General features: G+C 43.6%; 2 non-coding genes across 2 annotated transcripts; both read left to right on the top strand.

Moving 5' to 3' along the window:
• Positions 1-16,698: 16,698 nt before the first annotated feature.
• On the top strand, positions 16,699-16,852 carry LOC149157315 (5.8S ribosomal RNA). Its single transcript, XR_016262149.1, has one exon. It is a non-coding gene; the product is annotated as a 5.8S ribosomal RNA (ribosomal RNA).
• Positions 16,853-17,099: 247 nt separating this feature from the next.
• Positions 17,100-20,464, top strand: LOC149157314 (25S ribosomal RNA). The gene has a single exon (XR_016262122.1). It is a non-coding gene; the product is annotated as a 25S ribosomal RNA (ribosomal RNA).
• Positions 20,465-27,585: the final 7,121 nt, after the last annotated feature.

Genomic DNA, 27,585 nt, shown 5'->3' with positions numbered 1-27,585 from the left:
TCCCTCAATAACACAAACTGTTTTGTCTTTGAGAAGTGTTCTTCTCTTGTCGCAAAGATCAGTTAGAAATTGGGCTGACGAGAAGACAAGTACCGTGTAAGACCCGCTAAAAATAACGAGAAGACAAGTATCGTTAACATTAGGACTGACAAGACGACAAGTAGATGATAACACCCGAAGAAAAGCAGATGTGAAAGAGAGGAGGGGCAACCTTGAAATTGTACTTTATACCTGGGGGCATGCAAACCTCTTGGAATGCAAGCACGGGCGGCTTTTTAGTTTTTAGGTCCGTAGGTCTAACCCCTCTAACGCGTAGGATAAGTCGATACCCAAATTGCATAAAGAGAGGGTATGGAGCAAAGCATAGCGAGATGAAGCTCCTTAAAAAATAGCGAGCACTAGGAGACCTTCCTACTTTATGACTGGTAAAAACGAGCAGTTTTGGCAAAGTTCATGCTCGTTAAAAAATAAACGCAAAAACGAGCAGTTTTGGCAAAGTTCATGCTCGTTAAAAAATAAACGCAAAACCGAGCAGTTTTAACGCGGAATTCATGCTCGTTAAAAAATAAACATAAGCATGTGAGCAAGCTTCGCCCAGAGTTCAAGCTCATCAAGAAAAAATGAACCGGTAAATAACCATTTGAGACCGTAAATTCATCAGCCATAAAAGCCTTGGTCGTGTTTGCACCGTCACCTCCACTTTTCATTTGGCCGATCATTCACATCCACTTGATTGTTTACCTATTTTGAGGAACAGCTGCGAAGAGTGATTTCACCTAGCCATCCTTGTAACATTGCCGTGATTGGAAAATTCCAACCTGTACCTGGAATCTGCTGCTATCCCTGTTTATCACTCGTTCCTCAAAATACGAGTCTTCTTTGAGCTCTTTTCACTGACTCGTAAAATATGAAAAGTTTGCCGAGTTTTGGCCTTCCAGCTCGTTAAAAGAACAGGAAGAGCTATCCCTCCTCTAGATTTTAATCTTTTTGGACCTGAGGGATTATTGCACAAAAAGATCGAGTGCTTGTCTAGTTCGGCTCGATAAAGCTATCGAACATTCATCCCTTCTGTATTGTTTTATACTTTTTCGGACTTAAGGGATTAGATGACGAAAAAGGACCTCTGGAGTCAACTTTATGTACCCTTTTCGGACTCTCTAAAAATGGAAAGGACCGAGTTGTCTTTGTCGCTAGGCTCGTTAAAAATATTGAATAGCGACAAACTTGTCTTTAGACGAGAACGAGTTTCCCTATCGCTAGGCTCGTTAAAACATAGCGATGGGCTTGCCCGAAGGGCAGGGTATAGAACAAGCATATGTTATCCTCCTCAAAGCTTGACAAAAATAAAGAGGTACTGGTCAGAAATGACTGGGGAAAAATCGGGAGAACCTCAAAGCTTAATGGTAGCAAGTCGCTCTTGAACACGACACTTTTGCCTCCGTAAATATCGGGTTGGGTTATTTTCATTCACCGGTCCCTTCACCATGGTCTCGCCATACCATCCATATATGGGGTAATGCTACCGATCCATCACATCAGTGTCGTTATATGTTCAAGAGATGTCATTCAGAGAGTGTCAACCGGGTCCCATCCACTACCATACATCATCTTTTGTCCTTCCATGATCGCCACCCTGAATTATATTTCACAGATCGTTTTCACCATCATCACAAACGCTAGCTCCGTTCCGTGTCACTGATGTGGGATTCATTAAGGCCCTCCTTTGACGGATCGCTTCTTGTCGACATCAGCTCATTATCCAAGAAGTTGATCTAGGAACACCCCCTCAGTACTTTGAAGCTTGCATGCCTCAATGGCAAGTTTCTCACTTCCGGCGACAGGTATACATTAATGACCTTCGACCGGGAGACTTTGCGTGGTGTTCGACACAAAATCCTACATTCACGCCACGTGAATTGTGCTGCAGTACCTTGAGGGTCATCATCATTATCGGTGATTCCTCTCGCGCTTGTTAACAGTTTACATTATTGACTGGTAATCAAGCGATGTCTTTCCATGTTCGACTCCAAGAAATTCTCACATGGATCGACTTGTACTTAGAGTGAAGATCGGACAAGATTGAAGACCCCGGATCTAGTTTCATCCATCCGGGCTGCGATATATATTCAGGAGATAAAGACATAGACATGTGCAGCAGATGATCATCCTACTAAAAGGATGATAATTAAAGCAGAGAATTATCAGTCTACTATCAGACGATCGTCTGTTTATGTACAGAAAATGTATTTATAAAGCTGAGCATGGGAAATGCCCGCATCAGCTAGATCATGAAAGCAAGTATGAAAAAATAATGTATTGTATTGTATTTTGTTACAGGTCACCTCCCGACGATTGAATGAACTTCGGATCCTCCTAATAAAGCATTTCACCCGATAAACGACCTCATACTTTAGGGGGCAACTGTTATAGACATTTTTGTGCCTTACAGCATGAAGCATGAAATGTCAATAATCTGAGGGATCCAAAGTCCCTAAACATGTTGTTCTTACCCTTAGAGGAACAAGGTCAGCAAACCACAGCACTGCAAATCAGTTCTCCACTGAAAAACACTCAAAAACAGGTCAATTTTGGATCATGTCAACTGCTCCACTGAGCACCTGCGCTGAATGTCAACTGCTCCATGGTGTACCTGCGCTGAATGTCAAGTTCATCAAAGGCTACCTGCACTGAGCGTACTTGGACATGTGGAGGAATCTTTTCTCAATGTGCCAGTGCCCAGGAAGCTTCCAAAATGACACTTGGATCAGAAGATTCGCCTAATGATGAGTAAAGAGGTTCTAAAACTCCAAGTGGAAGGTAGAATCTCCGAGTGGACTCAAGAACTAAAAGAACAACTGGGGTTGAAGAGGACAACAGTCACACATCAAGCTGACTTATCTTCACTCCAAAACTCTATATAAGGATCTCATCCCATGGGATCTGGAGGCCGGAATTTAGTGCAAAGAATTGTTGTTGGTTTACAGTTGTGAGGATTGGGTGATTGCTTGAGGGAGGTGAAGAGGAGATTTCTTTCCGTCGGGAAGGTGATGCTGGATTGGACCTCTTACGGTTGTATCACCGCCTGAACCTTACTTTCTTCCATTAATAAAGCATTTGAGGTTCTTCTATTCGCATGTGTTTCAATGATGTATTGTCTTACTTGCGTATTTGATTTATGCTAATCCTTGAATCAATTATGAATGCATGCTTCTTGTAGTTTCCTTTTCTTGTCTTGTTTGCAGGATCTCGTGTAGCTGGGCCCGTGAGAAGACTTGGAGCTGGGAGCAAGCGGCAAAGAGAGAAGATTGGATCGATCATTTGCGCAAGACATCGGTAAGTGGATCTCTTCCTTTCATCTTTTGCATGTCATAAAGAAGTAATTTTAGATAGATTTGCTTCAGCTGTTGCTAAGGAACTATCACCCTTAGAGTGGGATAGGGTCATTCCGTGTTGGTTACTTTTCCCCACAACAATAGTTCCTTAGCAACAATCAAAGCAAAGCTATCTAAGATTACTTCTTTATGAGATGTAAAAGGGGGAAGAAAGAGATCCACTAACCAATGTCTTCCGCTAATGGTTGATCCAATCTTCTCTCCTTGCTGCTTGCTCCCAGCTCCTTGCTCTTTCACGGGCCCAGCTACACCAAGATCCTGCAAAAATGACAAGAGAGGGAAACTACAAGAAGCATACATTCATAATTGATTCAAGGATTAGAATAAATCAAATACACAAGTACGACAATACATCATTGAAACACATGCATATAGAAGAACCTCAAATGCTTTATTAATGGAAGAAAGTAAGGTTCAGGAAGTGATACAACCATAAGAGGCCCAATCCAGCATCACCTTCCCAGCGGAAAGAAATCTCCTCTTCACCTCCTTCAAAGCAATCACCCAATAGTTCTAAACTTAAACCAACAACAATTCTTTACACAAAATTCCAGCCTCCAGATCTCATGGCAGAGAGATCCATATATAGAGTTTTGGAGAGAGCATGAGTCAGCTTGATGTGTGACTAGTGTCCTCTCCAACTCGAGTTCTTCTTCAGTTCTTGAGTCCACTTGGAGATCCTTGCTTCCACTTGGAGTTTTAGAACCTCTTACTCATCACTAGGCAAATTCCCTAATCCAAGTGTCATTTTGGAAGCTTCCTGGGCACTGACACATTGAGGAATGAGACTTCCACTTGTCAAATCTCGCTCAGTGCAGGTAGCCTTTGTTGGAGTTGACATTCAACGCAGGTAGACCATGGAGCAGTTGACATTCAGCGCAGATGCTCAGTGGAGCAGTTGACATGATCCAGAATTGACTTGTTTTTGAGTATTTTTCAGTGGAGAACTGATTTGGATTGCTGTGGTTTGCTGACCTTGTTCCTCTAGGGGTAGGAACAACATGCTTAGGGACTTTGGATCCCTTAGATTATGGACATTTCATGCTTCATGCTGTAAGGCACAAAAATGTCTATAACAGTTGCCCCCTAAAGTATGAGGTCGTTTATCAGGTGAAATGCTTTATCAGGAGGATCCGAAGTTCATTCAATCGCTGGGAGGTGACCTGTAATAAGATACAATACAATACATTATTTTTCATACTGCTTTCATGATCTAGCTGAGGCGGGCATTCCCATGCTTAGCTTTATAAATACATTTTTCTGTACATAGAACAGATAATCGTCTGATGGTAGACTGATAATTTTCTGCTGAAATTATCATCCTTTGAGTAGGATGATCATCTGCTGCACATGTCAATGTCTTTATTTCCTGAATATATATCGCAGCCCGGATGGATGAAACTAGATCCGGGGTCTTCAAACTCGTCCGATCTTCACTCTAAGTACAAGTCGATCCATGTGAGAATTTCTTGGAGTCGAACATGGAAAGACATCGCTTGATTACCAGTCAATGATGTAAACTGTTAACAAGCGCGAGAGGAATCACCGATAATGATGATGACCCTCAAGGTACTGCAGTACAATTTACGTGGTGTGAATAGAGGACTTGGCGTCGAACACCACGTAAAATCTTTCAGTCGAAGGTCATTGATGTATACCTGTCGCCGGAAGTGAGAAACTTGCCATTGAGGCATGCAAGCTTCAAAGTACTGAGGGGGGTGTTCCTAGATCAACTTCTCGGATAATGAGCTGATGTCGACAAGAAGCGATCCGTCAAAGGAGGGCCTTAATGAATCCCACATCAGTGACACGGAATGGAGCTAATGATTGTGATGAAGGTGAAAACGATCTGTGAAATATGATTCAGGGTGGCGGTCATGAAAGGATGAAAGATGATGTATGGCAGTGGATGGGACATGGTTGACTCTTTCTGAACGACATCTCTTGAACATATAACGACACTGATGTAATGGATCGGTAGCATTACCCCAAATGTGGATGGTATGGCGAGACCATGGTGATGAGACCGGTGAATGAAACAACCCAACCCGATGTGGTACGGAGGAAAAGTGTCATGTTCAAGAGCGACTTGCTACCATTAAAGCTTTGAGATTCTCCCAATTTTTCCCCAGTCATTTCTGACCAGTTCCTCTTTATTTTTGTCAAGCTTGAGGAGGATAACATGTGCTTGTTCTATAACCTGCCCTTCGGGCAAGCCCATCGCTATGTTTTAATGAGCCTAGCGATACGGAAACTTGTTCTCGTCTAAAGACAAGTTTGTCGCTATTTACTGCATTTAACGAGTCTAGCGACAAAGACAACTCGGTCCTTTTCATTTTTAGAGAGTCTGAAAAGGTACGTAAAGTTAACTCCAAAGGTCCTTTTTCGTCATCTAATCCCTTAAGTCCGAAAAAGTATAAAACAATACAAAAGGGATGAATGTTCGATAGTTTTATCGAGCCGAACTAGACAAGCGCTCGATCTTTTTGTGCAATAATCCCTCAGGTCCAAAAAGATTAAAATCTAGAGGAGGGATAGCTCTTTTGGTCGGTTTAACGAGCTGGAAGGCCAAAACTCGGCAAACTTTTCATATTTTACGAGTCAGTGAAAAGAGCTCAAAGAAGACTCGTATTTTGAGGAACGAGTGATAAACAGGGATAGCAGCAGATTCCAGGTATAGGTTGGAATTTTCCAATCACGGCAGTGTCACAAGGATGGCTAGGTGAAATCACTCTTCGCAGCTGTTCCTCAAAATAGGTAAACAATCAAGTGGAGGTGAATGATCAACCAAATGAAAAGTGGAGGTGACGGTGCAAACACGACCAAGGCTTTTATGGCTGATGAATTTACGGTCTCAAATGGTTATTTACCGGTTCATTTTTTCTGGATGAGCTTGAACTCTGGGGGAAAGCTTGCTCACAGGTGCATTTATTTTTTAATGAGCATGAACTCGTGTTAAAACTACTCAATTTGCGTTTATTTTTTAACGAGCATGAACTTGTGCTAAAACTGCTCATTTATACCAGTCATAAGATAAGAATGTCTCCTGGAGATCGCTATTTTTTATGGAGCTTCATCTCTCTACGCTTTGCTCCATATCCTTTCTTTATGCAAGTTTGTTTACGACTAATCCAAAAAGCAGATAAATAATCGCTCCTTGCTTGCACTCCAAAAGGTTTGCATGCCCCCAGGCATAAAGTACAATTTCAAGGTTACCCCTCTAGTTTCCACATCTGCTTTTCTTTGGGGGTTCACAGCTACTTGTCTCCTTGCTAGTCTAGTTTTACTGGGACTATACGAGATCACAAGAGAGCAGCTACTTGTTTTTCTCGTTAGTCTAACTTTAAAGAATCTTTGCAAGATCGCAAGAGAACAGCTACTTGCGACAAGAGAAGAACACTACTCAAAGACAAAACATTTGTTTTACCAAAGGCATACCTCTTTCAGGTTATCCAAAGATTGTTCCATTAGCAAATTAAACAGAACATTCCTCGGCGGTGTCTACCGAAGTAGACAAAGGTGAGATAGGCGTTGCCCCAAACACATAACTTTGACAAAAGAATCGTGTTCCAGAACAACCCCTCTTCCTTCTTTCGGACGGGGTACGGACTAGTCATATTCTCCCGCGGAAATTCTACCTTATACCCAGGGTTTTCTCTGCCCAAAGCAGACCAGGATGCATGCCCCCTGGGTTCCAATCCTATTTTCCCGAATCACTCGCACTCATCGGGAAGAAGGACCTGGGGTGGAGACATTTCTTGATTGAAAAGACCATTCAGGGTTGGTATGTGACTGTTTGCGATGCGTGATCCCGGAAATGAAAGTTGGTCTACGAGCTTGACCATTCTTCCTTCGTGTGGAAAGCACATTACTCTAAAGAGTGAGGAGACTATTGCTCCCATGCAATATATATAGTCTCGTCCAAGGAGTAGGTTATAATCCAAGGGTCCTTGAACGACCATCACGTTCATTTGAACGGCCTTCCCTTTCAATGTAATGGGCACATTGGGGAGGATCCCTAATGGTCGACTGGTTCCTTTATCAAATCCCGAGAGATTTCTTATCTCAGGCGAAAGCGCCGGGGAACCCAGTGCTTTCCAGGCAATAGAGGAAAGGATACTCACAGATGCCCCTTCATCAATGATAGTCCCAGCCATTACCATTCTGTATATTTGGACTATAATTCTTAATGGTATACTGGCCGGCAACCGGGGTCTGCCTAGTTGGTTCCAATCAAAGGACACAACCAGGTTGCTTGGTGGTGGGACCGAATACACGGCCGGATATGACCCTGACGATGTTCCTTCCTGCGATAAAGGAATGGGTGCATTGCCCTGATGCTCATCAGAGTCTATGTTGATGAAAAGAATCTGGATGGTGTCATCCTTATTCTCTTCAATGAGGGTGTCATTTGAAGATGAATCTTCAGTGATGGTGTCATTTGAAGATGAAACTTCTGAAGGGAGAACCGGGTCAACTGCCGTTTCGACCTTTGGACTTTCTTCCGGTCTGGATTTAGTAGGTTCATTTTCAATTATTGACACTTCAGCTGACCACTTGAGTGGGCCAGCTGTATTTTCAACCAACGAAGGACTTGGCATGAGTTTTTTGTATCCAAGAGGAAGTCGTAACGGTGAAACCAGACGATCTTCCAAAACTCTCTTCGCTTCGTCTAAGAAGGGACAACGGTGGATGGTGTGATCGCCTTCACACAATCTGCAGGGGGATATTGCTCCTCCTCTTTGTCTTGAACCTTCACTTTCGCTGGTTGACGGTAAGCATTCAACATGGCTATCAGAGGTTGATGCTCCCGAACTGTGCAAACGAGGGGACTAGTCCCTTAGTATCCAGGGAATACAGGGACAATCTCGATGGAAGTGGTCTCCTCTACATACGACACATGGCGATTTAGGCCCGGTCTGTGCTGTGTGTGGATTTTTGTCAGATGTCTTTTGCTTGCCCCCAGTCGCCTTAGGCTCCTTCTTCTTCTCCTTCTTCTCCATGGGAGCTTGGCTTTTGCCGGCTCTACCTTGCAAAGAGGAAGGATTGGAGGAAGAGTTATAGGAAGTAGAAGGCTGGTGGGCAGCTCTAGACTGATCTAACTGTTGACTCGACTGTTCAGGAACCATGGTGTTCTGAACTACACTGGTTGAGAATAGCTAGACTGGCAGGCCAATTGTCAGTCCTGGAAGTGACAATGTGGCCATGTGGGGCGCACCAACTTCTCCCTAAGAGGAGAAGGGACTAGGATTTCCATCATGGGGAATTCCTTGGTTGGGGTGTTCCATGTTCTCAACCTAAAGATCAACGCAGGAATAGGAGGTGATTATGTTCTGTTTAAAATAAATTTTATAACGACGCTTTAGACACAACTTGCTTTTTCACTTTTTAAGAGTCGAGAAAAAGCTAAAGATGACTCTAGTCTCCTTCGATGTTTTAATGAGCCCGAAGTGACAAATGCTTGGATGGACTTTTTCAGTTATAGAGTTTGAAAAAGGCCAAAAGAAACTACTCTGGAGTTCTAGGCAGAGGGTGTGCCAAACTTTTCGCAAAACCACAGAATACGTTTTACGGTACGGGTGGTCGATCTTCGTGAATGCTGTATTCACTGAATTGCGATCAGTAGGGCGGCCGACACGGCTTCCTAAGGATAAAGGCTTTATTCCTATAGGGGTCTCCCAATATATACGCGACGGTACGTGGGAGCACAAGTCTGTATTGATACTTATCGCTTCACCGTGGAGGAATCACCCAACCACTCAACGCTAAGATATCACGTTTAACGACGCCGGAACACGTCTCTAGCTTAGACCTCTATGTGTTTGCGTTATGTTTCAAAGCGTTGTTATGTAAATTCAATTTATTTTAGGTTGATCTTGTTTAGTAGTTTGCCTTTATGGATCACCACGTGATGTATGGTACAACTCCTAAATGCAGTCTAAGAATGAGAAGCAAGCTTTTTCAATCTTTTCAACTTATGAAAATCTTAACTACTGAGGGAAAAGAAAGACATCATCTTTTCACACAGATCATAGAGCACACACTAATGCACTTTTTCCTAAATCAACATGCAAGCTGTCAAGATGCTAATGCACAATGCAGGTATTTCTTTTCTCTTTCTTAATGTTGATGTATTACAAAAAGAAAGCTGTTGTATAACTTCGAACTCAATTTCAAGTGAAAGCAAACAAGCTTTTGTCCAAAATCAAAAGACACCTTAAGATTTACTTGTTTCCACACTAGAAATACATAAATTCAAACCATATGATGAAAGCAAAAGCTCAATCAGCTATGAACAACAAACAAACTAACTCTTAAGATCAAAACGACACTTATGACAGGTCTAGATCTAAGAGGTCACAGCAAGACTAGTTCACTTTCGTTATGGGAAACTGCAAATGATGTAAGAAATACACAAAGAACAAACACAGTTTCTTTATACAACCGAGGCGGAATAGTGGCAAAGAAAGGTGGTTTCAGATAGGTACATTGACTGGTAACAGGCTGCAAAACCAAGACTGAAAACTGGGCAACAGAAAGCAGAGAACCCCAGTTGCACAAGGCCTAACTGGTTCAGCGCAACTTCAACATTGTCAGTTTGACATTCAGCGCAGGTAGCCTTCACGGGACCTATGTTGAAATGCAGACTGCCTTCACTGCAGTTGCGCTGAAACTCTCGTTTCTCTTAGGTTCCGGGTCACAGATTGCTCAAAAATCAACATTTTTTGGCCAAATCAAGGCTATCAATCAAGTACACACTAGAGGATGATTCAAAGGAGGATGAAGACTACCACTAAGAGTTGTTCAAAGTCCTTATGGATCAACTCTTCAAATCATAAACATGCCCAGAAACTGAGCTAGAGTAGCTGCCCTCTACTTTGCATTGGAAAGATCCAAATGCAGTTCGATTCGGTACTCCCTTTCTTTATAAAATGAATAGCAAGAAACACAAATATCCAACAAGATACGATCCCCAGTGGAGTCGCCAATTTGTTGTTGGGAAAAGTATCCAATATGGAATGACCCTATCCCACTCTAAGGGTGATAGTTCCTTAGCAACAATCAAAGCAAAGCTATCTAAGATTACTTCTTTATGAGATGTAAAAGGGGGAAGAAAGAGATCCACTAACCGATGTCTTCCGCTAATGGTTGATCCAATCTTCTCTCCTTGCTGCTTGCTCCCAGCTCCTTGCTCTTTCACAGGCCCAGCTACACCAAGATCCTGCAAAAATGACAAGAGAGGGAAACTACAAGAAGCATACATTCATAATTGATTCAAGGATTAGAATAAATCAAATACACAAGTACGACAATACATCATTGAAACACATGCATATAGAAGAACCTCAAATGCTTTATTAATGGAAGAAAGTAAGGTTCAGGAAGTGATACAACCATAAGAGGCCCAATCCAGCATCACCTTCCCAGCGGAAAGAAATCTCCTCTTCACCTCCTTCAAAGCAATCACCCAATAGTTCTAAACTTAAACCAATAGCAATTCTTTACACAAAATTCAAGCCTCCAGATCTCATGGCAGAGAGATCCATATATAGAGTTTTGGAGAGAGCATGAGTCAGCTTGATGTGTGACTAGTGTCCTCTCCAACTCCAGTTCTTCTTCAGTTCTTGAGTCCACTTGGAGATCCTTGCTTCCACTTGGAGTTTTAGAACCTCTTACTCATCACTAGGCAAATTCCCTGATCCAAGTGTCATTTTGGAAGCTTCCTGGGCACTGAAACATTGAGGAACGAGACTTCCACTTGTCAAATCTCGCTCAGCGTAGGTAGCCTTTGTTGGAGTTGACATTCAACGCAGGTAGACCATGGAGCAGTTGACATTCAGCGCAAATGCTCAGTGGAGCAGTTGACATGATCCAGAATTGACTTGTTTTGAGTATTTTTCAGTGGAGAACTGATTTGGATTGCTGTGGTTTGCTGACCTTGTTCCTCTAGGGGTAGGAACAACATGCTTAGGGACTTTGGATCCCTTAGATTATGGACATTTCATGCTTCATGCTGTAAGGCACAAAAATGTCTATAACAGTTGCCCCTAAAGTATGAGGTCGTTTATTGGGTGAAATGCTTTATCAGGAGGATCCGAAGTTCATTCAATCGCTGGGAGGTGACCTGTAATAAGATACAATACAATAAATTATTTTTCATACTGCTTTCATGATCTAGCTGAGGCGGGCATTCCCATGCTTAGCTTTATAAATACATTTTTCTGTACATAGAACAGACAATCGTCTGATTGTAGACTGATAATTTTCTGCTGAAATTATCATCCTTTGAGTAGGATGATCATCTGCTGCACATGTCAATGTCTTTATTTCCTGAATATATATTGCAACCCGGATGGATGAAACTAGATCCAGGGTCTTCAAACTCGTCCGATCTTCACTCTAAGTACAAGTCGATCCATGTGAGAATTTCTTGGAGTCGAACATGGAAAGACATCGCTTGATTACCAGTCAATGATGTAAACTGTTAACAAGCACGAGAGGAATCACCGATAATGATGATGACCCTCAAGGTACTGCAGTACAATTTACGTGGTGCGAATAGAGGACTTGGCGTCAAACACCACGCAAAATCTTTCGGTCGAAGGTCATTGATGTATACCTGTCGCCGAAAGTGAGAAACTTGCCATTGAGGCATGCAAGCTTCAAAGTACTGAGGGGGGTGTTCCTAGATCAACTTCTCGGATAATGAGCTGATGTCGACAAGAAGCGATCCATCAAAGGAGGGCCTTAATGAATCCCACATCAATGACACGGAACGGAGCTAATGATTGTGATGAAGGTGAAAACGATCTGTGAAATATGATTCAGGGTGGTGGTCATGAAAGGATGAAAGATGATGTATGGCAGTGGATGGGACACGGTTGACTCTTTCTGAACGACATCTCTTGAACATATAATGACACTGATGTGATGGATCGGTAGCATTACCCCAAATGTGGATGGTATGGCGAGACCATGGTGATGAGACCGGTGAATGAAACAACCCAACTCGATGTGGTACGGAGGAAAAGTGTCATGTTCAAGAGCGACTTGCTACCATTAAAGCTTTGAGATTCTCCCAATTTTTCCCCAGTCATTTCTGACTAGTGCCTCTTTATATTTGTCAAGCTTGAGGAGGATAACATATGCTTGTTCTATAACCTGCCCTTCGGGCAAGCCCATCGCTATGTTTTAACGAGCCTAGCGATAGGGAAACTCTTTCTCGTCTAAAGACAAGTTTGTCGCTATTTACTGCATTTAACGAGTCTAGCGACAAAGACAACTCGGTCCTTTTCATTTTTAGAGAGTCTGAAAAGGTACGTAAAGTTAACTCCAAAGGTCCTTTTTCGTCATCTAATCCCTTAAGTCCGAAAAAGTATAAAATAATACAGAAGGGATGAATGTTCGATAGTTTTATCGAGCAGAACTAGACAAGCGCTCGATCTTTTTGTGCAATAATCCCTCAGGTCCAAAAAGATTAAAATCTAGAGGAGGGATAGCTCTTCTGGTCGGTTTAACGAGCCGGAAGGCCAAAACTCGGAAAACTTTTCATATTTTACGAGTCAGTGAAAAGAGCTCAAAGAAGACTCGTATTTTGAGGAACGAGTGATAAACAGGGATAGCAGCAGATTCCAGGTACAGGTTGGAATTTTCCAATCACGGCAGTGTCACAAGGATGGCTAGGTGAAATCACTCTTCGCAGCTGTTCCTCAAAATAGGTAAACAATCAAGTGGAGGTGAATGATCGGCCAAATGAAAAGTGGAGGTGACGGTGCAAACATGACCAAGGCTTTTATGGCTGATGAATTTACGGTCTCAAATGGTTATTTACCGGTTCATTTTTTTTGGATGAGCTTGAACTCTGGGGGAAAGCTTGCTCACAGGTGCATTTATTTTTTAATGAGCATGAACTCGTGCTAACCCTGCTCAATTTGCGTTTATTTTTTAACGAGCATGAACTTGTGCTAAAACTGCTCGTTTATACCAGTCATAAGATAAGAATGTCTCCTGGAGATCGCTATTTTTATGGAGCTTCATCTCTCTACGCTTTGCTCCATATCCTTTCTTTATGCAAGTTTGGTTACGACTAATCCAAAAAGCAGATAAATAATCGCTCCTTGCTTTAATTTTTTGTTGGGAAAAGTATCCAATACGGAATGACCCTATCCCACTCTAAGGGTGATAGTTCCTTAGCAACAATCAAAGCAAAGCTATCTAAGATTACTTCTTTATGAGATGCAAAAGGGGGAAGAAAGAGATCCACTAACCGATGTCTTCCGCTAATGGTTGATCCAATCTTCTCTCCTTGCTGCTTTCTCCCAGCTCCTTGCTCTTTCACGGGCCCAGCTGCACCAAGATCCTGCAAAAATGACAAGAGAGGGAAACTACAAGAAGCATACATTCATAATTGATTCAAGGATTAGAATAAATCAAATACACAAGTACGACAATACATCATTGAAACACATGCATATAGAAGAACCTCAAATGCTTTATTAATGGAAGAAAGTAAGGTTCAGGAAGTGATACAACCATAAGAGGCCCAATCCAGCATCACCTTCCCAGCGGAAAGAAATCTCCTCTTCACCTCCTTCAAAGCAATCACCCAATAGTTCTAGACTTAAACCAACAGCAATTCTTTACACAAAATTCCAGCCTCCAGATCTCATGGCAGAGAGATCCATATATAAAGTTTTGGAGAGAGCATGAGTCAGCTTGATGTGTGACTAGTGTCCTCTCCAACTCCAGTTCTTCTTCAGTTCTTGAGTCCACTTGGAGATCCTTGCTTCCACTTGGAGTTTTAGAACCTCTTACTCATCACTAGGCGAATTCCCTGATCCAAGTGTCATTTTGGAAGCTTCCTGGGCACTGACACATTGAGGAATGAGACTTCCACTTGTCAAATCTCGCTCAGCGCAGGTAGCCCTTGTTGGAGTTGACATTCAACGCAGGTAGACCATGGAGCAGTTGACATTCAGCGCAGATGCTCAGTGGAGCAGTTGACATGATCCAGAATTGACTTGTTTTTGAGTATTTTTCAGTGGAGAACTGATTTGGATTGCTGTGGTTTGCTGACCTTGTTCCTCTAGGGGTAGGAACAACATGCTTAGGGACTTTGGATCCCTTAGATTATGGACATTTCATGCTTCATGCTGTAAGGCACAAAAATGTCTATAACACTTGCTTGTCGCACCCATCCTTTTTTTTTCTTTCCCCCAATGTGTTTCTATAGGGGGTTTGGAAGCTTCTTTCTTGGGAGCCCTTCCGACGAGCTCTTCGGCTGGGCATGGTCGCTGCAATTTAGGTGCTTGGGAAATACGATGGATAAAATTTAACTCATTTGTAGCGGCAGTGCTCAGTATTTTGTTCGTTGGAAGGCATGGCCCAAGGGTGTGAGCTTCCATAGTTGGTTCTCTCGAAAAGGCGGCGGTGGTTGATGTGTTTCTTGGGTGAGATTTTTAACTGGTGGTTGGTTCGAGGGAGTGGTTGCACGCATGCTTTGTAGCTCAAGCCTTTCATGAGGGGAAATTGTTAGGGTGGGGTCAGTATGGGATGGATGAAGAGAAGTTCAACTCATTTGGCTAGCCACCCTAGTCCTCCCGACCATTGCTCAATATGCCCTCGCGGAAGGGTTGGTTGTCCAGCTAATGAAAAACCCCTCCCTCGGTCTGAGCTCCATCGAGATCACAATTTTCCCCTCCAATGGTCATGAAGGCGGGAATATTTTCTCATGCCTTTGCCATCGAGGGAATTACTCATCCTCTTGTGAGCCACTCCCCTTCTAAGGAAGAAAGAAGTAGCGTCCCCTTGTCTTTTCTAGTGGTGAAGTTTAGGTTGTGATTTATTTGCTTGGTTGTTTGATAGTTGTTTTTTATGTTGTAAGCTAGAAAGGGTGTTGTGCCGTAATGTATCTAGGAGGGTGTGAAGAGGTGGGATGCTTTTTGATTAGGTGCCTTGCTTGATTTCTTTTTTGTTAGCAGCATCTACTCGGTGTGCTGTTGAGCTTCTCTATTTTCTTGGGATCATTGTTTCTTTGGTGTTGTTTTCTTCCCTTCTTCCTTTTGCCCCTAGATTTATGGAGAAGAGGTGGGATTGTTGTGGATTGGTGTTCGAGAAGGACAAAAAGCAGTGCAAGTTCCCAGGGTGGCCACCTTAGTCCTTCTGGATCATCCTCCCCTGTAGTTCCCCCCTTTTTGCGAAGGCATGGGGTTTCAGAAGCTTGTTCTCTGTTTGAGCCTCCCCTTGTGAGCTGGTAGCCATGTTTGATATCTCTTGCTTTCATGTTTTTTTCTTCCCTTCTTGCTTTTGGCCCCTAGCTTTATGGAGAAAAGTGGGATTGTTGTGGATTGGTGTTTAGGAAGGACAAAAAGTAGTGTGAGTTCTGGGGGTGGCCACCCTAGTCCTTCTCAATCATCGTCCCCTATAGGTCCCCCATTTTTGCGAAGGCATGGGGTTGGGGAAGCTTGTTCTCTATTTGAGCCTCCCATTGTGAGCTGGTAGACATGTTTGATATCTCTCTTTCTTTCATGTTGTTTTCTTCCCTTCTTGCTTTTGTCCCCTAGCTTTATGGAGAAAAGGTAGGATTATTGTGGATTGGTGTTCGGGAAGGATGAAAAGTAGTGCAAGCTCCCATGCACGGGGTTGGGGAAGCTTGTTATTTGTTTGAAGCCTCCCCTTGTGAGCTAGTAGCCATGGTTGATATCCCTTTCTTTCATGTTATTTTCTTCCCTTCTTCCTTCTGACGCTTATATTGACGAAGAAAAGCTAGGATTGTTGTGGATTATTGTTTGGGAAGGACAAAACGCGGTGTGAGCTCCCAGGGTGACCACCCTAGTGCTTCTCAATTGTCGTCCCATTCAATTCCCTCGTTCTTGTGAAAGAATGGGGCTTGGGAGGCTTGTACTTTGTTTGAGCCTCCCCTTGTGAGCTGGTAGCCATGTTTGATCTCTATTTCTTTTGCCTTGTTTTCTTCCCTTTTTCCTTTCGGTACCTAAATTTACGGAGAAAAGGGGGAACAGTTGTGGACTAGTGTTTGGGAAGGATTAAAAGTAGTGTGAGCTCCCGGGGCGGCCACCCTAGTCCTTCTTGATTATTGTTCTATGCATTTCCCCCCTTCTTGCGAGGGCATGTGGATCGAGGATATTGTTCTTTATTTGAGCCTCCTCCTTTGAGGGGGACAGACACCTTTGTTTCTCTTTTTTTCTTGAGTTTTATTCCTTTCCTCCTTTTGGCCCTGAAGCTTATATTTTTTTTGGGGGTGCCCCTATATAGTGTTGTCGCAGATTTTTCGGTAATATGTGGAAACGACTCTTGGCAATGGATATCTCGACTCTTGTTATGATGAGGAACGTAATGAAATGTGATACTTAGTGTGAATTGCAAAATCCTATGAATCATTGAGTTTTTGAATGCAATTTGCATCCAAGGCCTTGGTCGAGGGCACATCTGTTTGGGAGTAGCATCGCATTAAAATGCACTTCCTGAAATATGTTAGGGAGCAATGGAGCTGGTCGTCCGTGCCCAATGTGGTACAGTTGGCTGAAATACCTTAAGCAATGTTTTGTGGCGTGCATTGGTGAGTGGTGATCTTGTCCCCCTAGATGGGCAGTCAGTGTTAGCTGATGCGGCCTTTGTGTGGCATCACTCAAACTTGCTTTGCTCTCTCTTTTCCTCCCATGGGGTAGGGCAGATTTACCTCCAACTTTGTGACCTCAGCTCAGGCGAGAACACCCACTAAGTTTAAGCATTAATTAAGTGGAGGAAAAGAAACATACAAGGATTCCCCTAGTAGTGGTGAGCAAACCGGGAAGAGCCCAGCATGAAAATCGAGCGGCCCTGGGCCAAGTCCCTTGGAAGGGGGTGCCTGAGAGGGTGATAGCCCCATCAGGCCAGGACCCTGCCGCATCATGAGGCATTGTCGGTGAGTTGGGTTGTTTCGAAATTCAGCCCTAATTAGGTGGTAAATTCCATCTAAGGCTAAATATAGGTGAGAGACCAATAGCGAAAAAGTATTGCGAGGGAAATATGAAAAGGGCTTTGAAAAGAGAGTTAAAGAGTGCTTGAAATTCCCAAGAGGAAAGCGGATGGAGGTTGTTGATGTGTCTCGGTCAGATGTGGAGCGGCTTAGGCTGGTCTGCCACTCGACTTGAGGTGCAAACCAACATGGGATGTTGCATCGTCGCAAAACACAGGTGGATTACTGCCTATCGGTTTGCCATTGCGGTTGTCAAGGAACGAAGCATGTGCCCTTGTGGCGAATTCTGTGCACCTGCGTGCTCAGGATGTTGGTTGGTGGGCTTTTGGTTCGACCCGTCTTGAAACACAGAGCAAGGAGTCTAACATGTGTGCGAGTCGGCAGGTTTGAAAACCTACGAAGCATAAGGAAGCTGATGGGTGAGATCCCCTCTCTAGTGGGGTGCATCGTTGACCAACCATGAGCTTATGCGAAGGGTTCGACTGCGAGCACACCTATTGGGACCTGAAAGATGTTGAACTATGCCTAAGTAGGGAGAAGCAAAAAGAAACTCTAGTGGAGGCTTGTAGTGATACTGACGTGCAAATAATTTGCCTAGCTTGGGTATAGGGGCGAAAGACTAATCGAACCATCTGGTAGCTGGTTTCCTCTGAAGTTTCCCTCAGGATAGTTGGAGCTCACATGCAAGTTTTATCAGGTAAAGAAAATGATTGGAGGCATCGGGGCATAATGCCCTTGACCTATTCTCAAACTTTAAATAGGTAAGAGGGTGCCGCTGCTCCATTGAGTCACGTTATGGAATCGAGAGCTCCAAGTGGGCCATTTTTGGTAAGCAGAACTGGCGATGCAGGATGAACTGAAAGTTGAGTTACGGTGCCAAATTACGTGCTAACCTAGATCCCACAAAGGGTGTTGGTTGATTAATATAGTAGGACGGTAGTCATGGAAGTTGAAATCCGCTAAGGAGTGTGTAAAAAATCACCTGCCAAATCAACTAGCCCTGAAAATGGATGGTGCTGAAGTGCGCAACATATACTCGACCATTGGAGCAATTTCCTGGACCTGATGAGTAGGAGGACACGGGGGTCATTGAGAAACCTTAGGTGTGAGCTTGGGTGGATCGGCCCCTGGTGCAGATCTTTGTGGTAGTAACAAATATTCAAATGAGAAGTTTGAAGACTGAAGTGGGGAAAGGTTCCATGTGAACAACACTTGGACATGGGTTAGTCGATCCTAAGAGATGGGGAAGCCTTGTATCAAGGGTGCACTCTGCATGAGCATTGAAAGGGAATTGAGTTAATATTCCTGAACTGGGACATGGAAGTGAGCGGCAATGTTAGGAAATTTAGAGACGTCATTGGGGGCCCTGGGAAGAGTTATCTTTCCTTTTTAATAGCTTGCCTAGCCTGGAATCGGTTCACCCAAAGATAGGGTCCAGTAGCTAGAAGAGCACCGCACGTCTTGTGGTGTCCGATGCGCCCTCAGTGTAAATTTTAAATCTGGTGGAATGAGTACCATTCATGCTCGGTCATACTCATAACTGCATCAAGTCTCCAAGGTGAACAACCTATAGTCAATAGAACAATCTAGGTAAGGGAAGTCGGAAAAATGGATCTGTAAATTCGGGAAAAGGATTTCGTTTGAGGGCTAGGCCTAGGGGTCTGTGCCCTCAACTCATGGGCTGTTGGTAGTTTTCCCAAGATGCTTTCATGGCGAGGGCGGGCAGTCACATGCCGATTGGGCTATGGGCATAGAGTGACCCCTGCCAGGGTCTTTTCCCTAGGCGTCGAACAGTGGACTCAGAACTGGTACGGACAAGGGGAATCCAACTGTTTAAGTAAAATAAAGCATTGTGATGATCCCTGTAGATGCTGACGCAATGTGATTTTTGCCCAGTACTCTGAATGTTAAAGTGAGGAAATTCAACCTGTCGTGGGTAAATGGCGAGACTAACTATGACTCTCTTAAGGTAGCCAAATGTCTCGTCATATAATTAGTGACACACATGAATTGATTAACGAGATTCCCACTGTCCCTATCTACTATATAGCGAAACCACATCCAAGGGAATGGGCTTGGTAGAATCAGTGCGGAAAGAAGACCTTGTTGAGCTTGACTCTAGTCTGACTTTGTGAAATGACTTGAGAGGTGTAGAATAAGTGGGAGCTGTTTTCAATGCAAGTGAAATACCACTACTTTTAACATTATTTTACTTATTTCGTGGGGCAGAGACAGGGCACTACCCCTATTTTTGGCCTTAAGGCATGTTTCAGCAGGTCGATCCGATCGGAAGACATTGTCAAGTGGGGAGTTTGGCGGGGGTGACACATCTGTTAAAAGGTAACGCAGGTGTCCTAAGATGAGCTCAACGAGAATAGACATATCGTGTAGAACAAAAGGGTAAAAGTTCATTTGATTTTTATTTTCAGTACGAATACAAATTGTGAAAGCATGGCCTATCGATCCTTCAGATTTTTGGAATTTGAAGCTAGAGGTGTTAGAAAAGTTACCACAGGGATAACTAGCTTGTGGGAGCCAAGCATTCATAGCGACGTTGCTTTTTTATCCTTCGATGTCGGCTCTTCCTATCATTGTGAAGTAGAATTCACCAAGTTTTGGATTTTTCACCCAGCAATAGGGAACGTGAGCTAGGTTTAGACCATCTTGAGATAGGTTAGTTTTACCTTACTGATGAACCACACCACAATAGTAATTCAACTTAGTACGATAGGAACCATTGATTCACACAATTGGTCATTGCACTTGGTTGAAAAGCCAGTGGTGTGAAGCTATTGTGTGTTGAATTATGACTAAATTCCTTTAAGTCAGAATCCACACTACAAGCGGTGCATGTCACTCTTCGACTATATCTCAACTCGTAGTAGGGGTGTCGCTCTGTGGCCCCCAGGGGCCCATGTCATTCCCAAACCACGACCGTGAAGAATCTCGGTCAGTGAAGATTTCAAGTTCAATTCCAAATGGTCGTTGAGAAGAATCCTTTGCAGACGACTTAAATATGAGACAGGGTATTATAAGTGGGAGAGTGGCCTTGCTACCATGATCCAATGAGATTTAGCCCTTGGTCACCTCGATTTAGAGCTTCGCTCTTGTCACAAACAAATCTAGACAATCCTCCCGCTCTCGCACCTTTGTCTCTTCCTCCAGATGATAATTTTTTATTTCTTAGGGGTGGGAAATTTGTGGTTTCCACACCAAGATAGAAAAGGCGCTGAAGCCCGAGAAAATTGGGGTTTCCATGTCTCCCTCTCGCACTCAAAATTTTGAAGTTTCCATGTCATGCCTCGGTGCCCAAAATTTGGGGTTTCCATGTTACGACGAAAAAAGGTGCCCAAGCATGGGAGAAATTGGGGTTTCCATGCCGTGCCCTAGTGCCCAATCATGGGAAAAATGGGGGTTTCCATGTCGCACTTCGGTGCCCAAAATTTGGGGTTTCCACACGGCACCTAAAATTTGGGGCTTCCACCCGATGCAAAAAAATTGGGGTTTCCATGTCACGCCCAAAATTTGGGGTTTCCACCCGGCGACTAACATTTGAGGCTTTTTCCCGATGCAAAAAAATTTTGGGTTTCTATGTCATGCCCAAAATTTGGGGTTTCCATGTCGCGCCCAAAATTTGGGGTTTCCATGTCGCACCCCAATGCCCAAACCTACAGAAACTTAGGGTTTCCATGTCATGCCACGAGCGAAACTGGTGACGCCCAAGCCTACAGAAACCTAGGGTTTCCATATCGTGTTGTGGCACCTAAGCATAGGAAACTTGGGATTTCCATATCGCACCACGACTAAAACTGGCATCGCCCAAGCCTGGGGAAACTTGGGGTTTCCATGTTGCGCCCTGGTGCCCAAGCCTGGGAAACTTGGGGTTTCCATGTCACGCCACAGTCGAAACCGGTGGCGCCCAAGTCTAGGGAAACTTGGGGTTTCCATGTCCTGCCCTTGATGGAACCTTAGGTTTCCACATTTTACGACATGATGGAAATGCGCGGTTTTCAACAATGCCCCAACATAGGGAACTTGGGTTTTCCATGATGATGCAAACTAGCTCACAATTCTGGGGAACTTGGGGTGTTTCAAAACTACTGGCCAAGTCTAGGGAACTCACAGTTTCCATGTTGCAGCATGGCTAGAACCACTGACGGAAACCACCCAAGTCTAGGAAACCTAGGGTGTCCATGTCATGGCACACCCTGAATCGCCCGAGAGTCTGTGGAACTTCGAATTTCCATGTCGTGGGGTGACGAAAAGCCACCAAAGTCCAGGGAAATCAAGGTGTCCATTTCATGTACGATGGAAACTACTACCCAAGTTAGTGGACGCACGGGGTTTCCATTTTGCATCATGACAAAAATTTCTACCCAAGTTTGGGAAACGCAAGGTTCCCATGTCGCTCCCACCGCAGCTAAAACTGCCGCCCAAGTCTGGGGAGCTTTGGGTTTCCATGTCATCGCGTGATAGGGAATGACCACCCAAGTCTACCGAACATGGGGCTTTCCATTCCATGGCATGACGAAAACCACCCAATTATGTGAAACTTGGGGTCTTTCATGTCCCGCCACGACAGAAACCATGACCTCGATGCAGGGAACTCAGGTTTCCATGCCACAGAATGATAGAGAATTGCCCAAGTGCATGGAACTCGGGGCTTCTATTTCATGGCATGAGGGAAACCGCTTAATTCCGGGAACCTCTAGGGCCTCCATCTCCCGCCCAGGCGGAAACCGTGGCTTGCGTTTCCATGTCACAACACGACCGAAATCATCCAAGTTTATGGAACTCATGGTTTCCATGTTGCGGAATGATAAAGAACCTCCCAAGTCTTGTGAACTCGGGGTTTCTATTTCAGGGTGGAGTGGAAACCACTTGCCTAACCTATCTCTGGAACTTGGGGTTTCCATGCCTCATTGTGAAGGGAGCTATCCAAGTGCGGGGAAAGTAGGTTTTCCTTGCCCCACCATGATGAAAACTTCCCAAGTGCACGAAATCTAGGGTTTTGATGTCCCATCATGCCAGAGACCTCTACCACATATGGGGGGGGCTGGGGTGTCAGGTATTCAAGTCGGGAGCACCTGAGAGAGTCAAAAGATTGAACCTATAGTACAGGCACCCACATTTGGTTATATGTGACTCGGGTAAGCATTCGGTTATATGCGAAGACTTGGCACAACATTTTCTTATGCGTGATGGTGATGGGTGCACTCATAGTGGGTGTGTCATGTTGGGCACGGTGCACGCCCCTTGATACGTGCACGATGGGTGAGTCACTGATAGAAGGTGCATGGGCGACCCTTGTTGGGTGCCCAAATGAAAGAGGTGACCATGTGCGGATGAGTTAGGACGCGGGCAGGTGTTCAATGTGTGGCGATAGGTGTAATCAGCTAAGTGTTGGAGCTGACCCATGGGTGCAACAATGCACATGAAGGGACGTCCTGGTTCATTGGAATGGGGTGTGTCGAGGTTATGTGGCAGGTCAGCTAGGCATGCATGTTGATGGAGCTGACCCTTGTTATCCCCGAGAGACAGAGCCCTTGGGCCAAAGGATTTGTATAAGTAAGGAGGATGACATTCGACGAAAGGACATCGAACTCAAACTTCCTCATGGCAAAATAAGTGTAAAGGAAGGAGTTGGGCGAAAATAGAGGGAAGAGAAGTACACTGGTAAGAGGGCAGCAATGGTGGGTAGATTACAGCGGGCGGGTCAGACTTCATAGTGTGGACAGGCAGAGTGGGTTGGGTTACTGACCGGGTAGGTAGGCCACACTATGTGTGGCCCATGCGCCCTGACTATGGACCACAACGACGGGCAGAGTTTGGGCACCACAGAACAGAAAGTCAGGCAGACAGGTTCGCAGTTCAGGTGTGGAGTTGTGTCATGTAGGCTACGGGTATGTAGCATGACCACATGACATGACGAGTTGAAAGAATAATTAAAGAGGATAAATTGATGGTAAGTTATTTTTGCTGCATTGTTAAGAACACTTATTGGAAAATTGACTGAGTGTTGAAGTAGGCGCAGACTGTGTACTCAAGTATTGGTAAAAGGAAAAAGTATGGCAGTGCTGCACCTACTTATGTGTGGTTGAAATACTACCACTAGGATAGGAGTGTGACATGGGGTCTCCTAGTCCCTCCTCAACAAAAGTCACCAAATTGCGGGGAACCCAGGGATTCCATGTCCCGCCTTGTCGAAAGCCTCCCAAGTGCGGGAAATTTGGGGTTTCCATGTCTCGTCGCGATGGAAATCACCCCAGGTGTAGTAAACTTGGTGTACATCGAGTCTGCAACCTCACATCAAGAAAAAGGCTCGGTTGGTCAAGAGAATGAAGGTTTCTTCATTGGTAAAGGATCTCACTAAGGATCAAAGGTTGGAGTCTCTTCTAGAGCTAGTCCACCAAGGACTATCAAAAGTTTAAAGAAGGACATAGTGTTGGGGGATGAAGTGAGAGAAACAAAGTGCAGAGAGGAGGAAGGAATTGGTTTGTGCTTGGAGGCTATTCTTGTCAAGGCTCTAGGGATTCACAATGACCAATAAGAATCTTCAATAAGAGAAATTTATGAAAGGGTTTTCCTCTCTGAGAGAGAGAGGTTTTTCCCTGGCAGAGAGACAACATCTTGTGTTCTTGTTCTTATGTTTTTGGCACCAGTTTGATGAAGTAAACACACATGCATTACTAAGAATAGAAGAAGACTAAGATAAAAATATAAATTGTAAAATATCTTCACAAATTGTTATCAAGTCTTGAAGAATCCCACTATACCCCAATGCCCAAAATTCTTCAATGCAGTATCGGAGCTAAGGTGACACATCAAGGAAAGGGAATCTCAAGAAAATCCACAAGGTTAAAGAATCAAGCCAAGAAGTCTCAATCACATCAAAGACAAGAAGGTCTACCATCTATCATTCATCATGTAAGACTACAAAGCAAGAAGAAATGCCTTGCATAAAGGCACCTACAAGAAGAACAAATCAAAGAGGGACCTACATCAAGCCACACCATCTTGAAAAATCAAAGGAACTACAAGTAAAGTCATCAACCAAGTCCATTTGAAGAAAGCAACTTGAAGAACATCAAGATCTAAGGAAGGCAAGCCATCAAGTCTTCAAGAAGAAAGCAAGTTCACTATATCTCCAACTCTATCAAGTAAGTACATGTCCCCTTCTGAGTATACCTCAATGTCTTTTTGCAAGGAAAGTAACAAATTGGTTGGGATCACTAAATGTCCAAAGTCCTATGACTAAGTCAACCTCTTTGCTTAAAGTTTTTTTTCAAAGTTTTGAGTAGTATAGGAGCATATAGAAATAGAACAGATTGCATGGTTAAAGATATATTCTAGAATATAGGAGCATGGTGTAGATATATCTCAATATATTCACATAGAAGGAGCATACCTATTATAGGGTCTCATCCACAATGAAAAAATGATTGATCATGATCACAATTCTTAGAAGGCCTCCATCATCAAAGGAAGAAACATTTGCAAGGTAAGGGTCTTCAAGATCCTCTGATAGAATCTTCAAAATAAGGTTCCTACATAAGGGGGTAGATATCTCATTATGAGTCCCATTTATGGGATTCAAGAAAGGATGATATACAAGCGAGAGCAGATGAAGCAAGAAAGGCTACACCAATTGAGGAGAACTATCAAATAAAGCCAAGATGATAAAAGCATAATCAAGATGAGGTATGTATGCATCAAATTTTAAGTCATGTCATCATATATATTGGATCATGGGAAAAGTTATACAATCATGATCAAGAATAAAAGGATCTCTTTCACCAACAATATGCTCGGAGGCATGTACTACAATGGAGTAAAGGTCAACATGAAGAAGTGATCTCATAAGGAGTATAAGGTGGTTGACTAAGCAATCCAATAAGAAGCAAATGAAGAAAGAGATCAAGCATGTGAAGAACATCGTGGTTACAAAGAATAACTATTTGACAAGATTCCTCAACATCTCTCGAAAGAAGGCATGGAAACTCTGGAAAAGGAAGAAAAAGATCAAAGGACCGTTGACACCTACGAAGGCCTTGGAGATAGTAAGTTGCAGATAACCGATTCAACTCTAAAAATATGTCATGATGAAGAGGCCATCCAACAAAAGCACCATTTGATGTTGAAGCAATATCACGATGAAGTCATGAAGGGCCACTAAATCAAAGTATGGGAACAAGCAAGTACAACTAAGCATCCATGTGATAAGTACTATGAAGGATAGACAAGATGACAAAGGAGTTTCTAGATGAAAAAAAGGACCTGATACATATCAAGAAGGCCACTTTCCACGAAGGGAGAAATGACATGACAAACCAGGAGGGAAAGTGATCGATGGCCAGTACCCTGCCAAGAAGAACTTCAAACAAAGACTTCATGACATCAAAGGAAAGAATAAGATCAAACAGCTGAAGGACCCACGAAGAAGTCGTTGTTGATGAATGGACAAGTCCCTAGCTAAGACAGAGTTCTAGAAAGTTCCCAACTACAAAGGAGCTTGGGCAAGTTCCTTGTCAGAGGAAACTTGGGCATGTCTTCCTCAATCAAGGGGAAGAGATAGACACAACATTTGTGTCTTCACTTGGCAAGAAAGAATGGGAGGATTGGGTAATAATCTGGCATTTGATGCTCTTTGAGGATTTGTAGGGCATCCAAGACAAGAGTAGGCAAGAGGAGCTATATTCTTTGAGGGCTAGGGACCTAAGACAAGAATTTTCCTAGAAGGTCATACTCAGGGAACACCTGGGTGGGTATGTACCTTGAGAGACAATGACTAAGGTGTTTATACGCCATTGGCCTCGCCAACATTGTGCACTGATCTTATGAGAGATAAAGCTATTGGTCAAGGCATTGCTATGAACAATGTTGGCTAATATGATGGTATAACAGATGGGTTGCCAATCTAGTTTCTCTTATGTGAATTATTCAAGATTGAAAAATAGCCAAACACCTTCTAATGATTTATGAATACCTCCCTAGTTAAGAGGGGGTGTTGAAGAAAGTGTAACTGGGTTCGGTCTTCATAAATGTACTTTTGATATTTGTATTTATTCAAGAAATATATATATATATATATATATATATATATATATATATATATATATATATATATATATATATATATATATATATATATATATATATATATATATATATATATCTATATATATATATATATATATATATATATATTATCATTGAGTTTCTTTCTCATTGAAATAGGCCTAGCAAATGTTAAAGTGTTATAGGTGAGTCGAAGAGTCAAAAGAAAATGTTGAATACCTTAAGGGCATGTTACACTAGGTATATTTATGTATTAGTCAAAGATATTCCTACCCTCATGCCTTTGTTCGTGTTGTTCACCGATTCAAACCCCAAATTGCATTCAGGCGGGTCGGGTCGTGTCGTGTGTGGGTGCCTGTGCAAACACATTCAGGTGAGTCGGGTTAGGTTGTGTCCTGCCATGTGTGGGTGCTTGAGAACATGTGGTCATGTAAGAAATGCCAAGACGTGACCGCCTATGTGCCTTCTGCACATTTGTGCGATCCGTTTGCTCGACGCACACCTCGTGCCTTCGTTCAAGTCATGCACCCATGGAAACCCCAGATTTCGTTTTGGCGGGTCGAGTCGTGCCGTGCGTGGGTGCTCAGGCACACGTGGCAGTGCCAAAAATGCTAAGTTATGACCCCCCGTGTGCCTTCTACATGTTTGTGCGGCTTGTTTTCCTGAAGCTCCCTTGTACCTTTGTTTGGGTCGTGCACCCATGGAAACCCTAAATTTCATTCGGGTTGTGCACCCATGGAAACCCCAAATTTTGTTCGGGTCGGGTCATGTTGTGTTGTGTGTGGGTGCTCGTGAAAACATGTTCAGGTGGGTTGGGTCATCTCACCCAGGGCTGGTCGGGTCATGTCGTGCCATGTGTGGGTGCCCGGGCACATGTGGCCATGCTAAAAATGCAAAGTCATGACCGCCAGTGTGTCTTCTACATGTTCATGTGGCCCATTTTCTCAATGCTCCCTCGTGCCTTCATTTGGGTCGTACACCCATGGAAACCCAAAATTTCATTCAGGTCGTGCACCCATTGGAAACCCCAAATTTAGTTCGGGCAGGTTAAGATGTGTCGTGCGTGGGTGCCCGTGGAAACATGTTGGGGCGGGTTGGGTTGGGTCAGGTCATGTTGTATCATGTGAGGGTGCCCAGGGC

This window comes from Pinus tabuliformis, chromosome 5_2 (assembly GCF_031772625.1).
Source record: "Pinus tabuliformis cultivar Carrire ecotype Pingquan chromosome 5_2, CPIR1, whole genome shotgun sequence".
Classification (NCBI taxonomy): Eukaryota; Viridiplantae; Streptophyta; class Pinopsida; order Pinales; family Pinaceae; genus Pinus; species Pinus tabuliformis.
The sequence above is the reverse complement of the archived record's forward strand: the minus strand, read 5'-3'. Positions and strand labels throughout refer to the sequence as shown.